At 35.6% G+C, this 3,552-nt stretch overlaps 1 non-coding gene across 1 annotated transcript; it reads left to right on the forward strand.

Annotated features, from left to right (window-relative positions):
* The first annotated feature begins 398 nt into the window (after window positions 1–398).
* TRNAR-CCG lies at window positions 399–471 on the forward strand. The gene has a single exon. It is a non-coding gene; the product is annotated as a tRNA-Arg (tRNA).
* The last annotated feature ends 3,081 nt before the right edge of the window (window positions 472–3,552 follow it).

Here is a 3,552-nt window from a genome sequence, read left to right on the forward strand (position 1 = left end):
ATACATCAAATTCTTTACCGACTGAAAAAAAAAATCTTAACGACAACTTAACAAGTACGACCTGTAAGAACAAAGGAAGGAAAACCTTGGAAGTTTAATTTTAATAACGTAATCTCATAGCCGCTAATGGGGTACGTTTATTAAAAAAGAAACAAAGCCAGACAATATTTTGCTTTACATGGATTTTTCATTTTTGTATGTTTTTGCTACCATTGCAAAACATCAAATTATGCAGTCTAAGCTGTGTTGTACTTGTATCCATTTTTCTGTAGGTCAAGGTCAAAATTCTAGCATTTGAATGTTCTGTTCGAGCATAGACTCGTTTTCACATAGAAACGCATTACACTAAGAACATGGTTAAAGGTACATATTAAGTCTAACCTTTAGGGCCACGAGCTGGTCGTGTGGCCTAATGGATAAGGCGCTCGCCTCCGGAGCGGGAGATTGTGGGTTCGAGTCCCACCGTGATCGTTGCTTTTTCATGAAAAAATAAACGTAAACGACCTCATTTTTTTTTACTCAGATCGAGTCCTCCATGGCGCCGGACAAAAAGAAGAAATTAGGCTGGAGGTAGGGTCGGAAGACTCAGAACTTGATTCATGGAGCTGTCTAGAATATCTCTTCTATTATTTCACGTCTGGTTTTTGGGTGGATCTCTCCCGTCCTGTCTATTTACTGCTAAACATCTTTGACATTGACCATATAACACAGAGAGCTAGAGTATAGAATTAGACATGCCTAAAGCTATGAACTCATCAACGTGGGGTGGGTAGAGACTAGAGAGTGAAACACAAAAACATCTTGTCTGTAAAATTATCCAGTCTTAGAGCATTCAGAATGGACGATTAAAAAAATTTGGTTCAGAAACCACACGCTGTCGAACGGATTAAATATTAAAAACCAGACTAAAACCAAATATCATATTATATTTGGTCTGGAATCCGGACCAAAACCAAATTTAGTCGAGCGGATATTAAAAGTATGTCTGATACCGAGCGTAGGTATAATGTTCGTTTATAACGGGGCGTAAGTATAAAATCCGTATGATGGTGGGGCGAACATTATATTTACGTTTGAATCAAAAGCAAGTGTAAAATGGGACGAAGGTATAATGTGAGTCTGATGAGAGGCGAACATTTAATGTGAGTTTGAATGGGGCGGGGGTATAATGTGTGCTCGACCAGATTTTACTCGTGCACCGTAGCGTAACATCTCGGACTAAACCCAAATTTGGTCGTTTATTTTGGTTTTTGGTCTTTGGTTTTGATCACACCATCGCAGTTACTCTTAGCCCATATTCAGGATTGAGCACCAAGGTGGAGTGAATACTTGCACCTTGTTTTTTTTTTCCTGAATCGTACTCGTGTGGATTTGACTAAAATCACCCGATTCATCTCGATCTGATTTAATATTTTGTTTTTGGAGTTAGATCTGATTCATTTGACTCAAAAATATATAAATCAGTGGTTTGATCCAATAAGTCAGGGATTCCCTGACTCAAATGGATCAGAGTCAGGAGATAGGTCTGAGTCAGATCGCAAGTCTGATCTGACTAAAAAACAATCTGACATCTGACTCAAACTGAATCAGAGACCACCGAGTAAGATTCAAATGCTAAGTCAGCAAAAAATAAAAAATAAAAACAGACACATTCTCAGTAAAAATGGTCAAATGTAAGAGGATATGAGTCATCAAAAAGAAAATTCTCAATAAATATTTATAACATCAAATCCATCATAGTCATTGAACTTGAAGTTTGAATTTTATCACTGATAGACACATTTTTGTGTCCGATTTGTCTCGATTCTATATATTGTTAAGGTTCATTTTTGTACTTATTATGGTGTTTTATTTATTTGTAGGTATTTTTGGCTAATAAACATTTTTGGAAAAAATTGGCTCGAAAAGTTGTCGGAAAGCACCCGGAGGACATTTGCTATTCGAACTCTCACTTTGGACAAGGGGTAACCTAATTACTAAGGGGCATCCCATTTCCAGGCATCTGCTAATCGCACCCCCTCTGGATAAGGGGCAACCATCTTCAACATTCAAAAACCAGAAAATTGGAGGGAAAGTAGTGCAGTTAAAGAATAGTTTTGGTGATCGTGATTTGGAGGGGTTTGAGTTCGATTAAACCTCTAATTTTCATAGGATATACTCCTTATAGGTCTAGGAATCTGATATGGGTGTTTAATTCGATTAGAATGGGCTCAAACGACGGATTTTTCTCACAACAAGAAAATATGGAAAGTCACGTGTGTGACCTGTTTTAGGGAATTGTAGAGTGATTAAAACGTTGTAAACCTTCCCAAAGATTTGTATCTATCTAAGGAAGAGTTTAGAATAAAAAGGAAAGCTCAGAAACGCGTAGAAATCCTAAAACAAGAAATTGTCGCAACTTGGTCGTGAAGAGAAGGAAAGAGATTTTGGAAGATTTGGGAGAGATTTAATCGGTATTTTTGATATAAATAGATGTCTTGGGTCATATAGAAGAGGTGTCGAGAGTTTGGGAACCTAAGGAGAGCCAGAGAAGAAGAAATCAGAGCTTTACCAAACTCTGTTTCTGCTGCTGCTGCTGCTTGAAGAAGAAGAACGCGAAGAACATTGACCTCGGTAGACAGTCGCAGAAAGTGTCGTTGTTTAACAGCTGAAGAACATTAAGCTGTTCAGGGCAGTCTTATTCAGGGTCTTAAATCAGCGACAAAGCAACAGTTTTTCTGTAACAGTTCCATTGTAACACTGTTTTGCAACACCAATACACTGTTGCAAACAGTCTGTGTTATTACTTTTCACTCTTTTAATCATCTTTTGAGCAACAAACACATATTTTGAGATCATGATTAATATGAGGAGCTAAACCCCATTGCTGAGGCGATAGAGGAAGCTATTTTTCCAACAAAAAGTGGTATATTCTATTTTATCTTTTTATTTGCAATAATTATATGATTATTTGCCTTGAACTATTATTGAATATGATTTTTATTTGAGTGATTGTGATCTATTTTGATGGAGTATGCTTAGTTTTAAGACTTTTGATGCTTCATACTTGGTATTTACAATTATTACTTTTGAAAATCTACTTGTTGCAATATTTTAGAATCAAATTAAACAAGAAAATTGCATAATATAAGTATTGGTTTAATCACTTTGAACTTGGAAAATAGTGGAATCTTAGCCTCAGTGTTTTTTAGTATTGATATCATCTTTGATTGAGTTTGCTATAATTTTTAGTGAGTTTTCTATTTTAATATTAGATTTAAGTCTAATTAATATCCTTCACAAGTCTGAGAATCGAACCACTTTTACCACTATCTACAAATCACATCAATTTTTGGCGCCGCCGACGCGGACTTGTTTTTAGGGTTTTAGATTTATTTTTTTTATTATTTTTTTTTTTTTATTATTTTTGTCTTTTTTATGTTTTTGGGTATTTATCTTGTGTCTACAGGTTCTGGATCATAAAGAAAATTGAGCCAAGGAGTTTGGTGATTTCATAAAGACTTGGAGCTAAAGATTAAAGCAAAAAGAACAGAAAACAATTTTATTTTAGAC

This window comes from Papaver somniferum, chromosome 6, assembly GCF_003573695.1.
Source record: "Papaver somniferum cultivar HN1 chromosome 6, ASM357369v1, whole genome shotgun sequence".
In the NCBI taxonomy this organism is placed as follows: domain Eukaryota; kingdom Viridiplantae; phylum Streptophyta; class Magnoliopsida; order Ranunculales; family Papaveraceae; genus Papaver; species Papaver somniferum.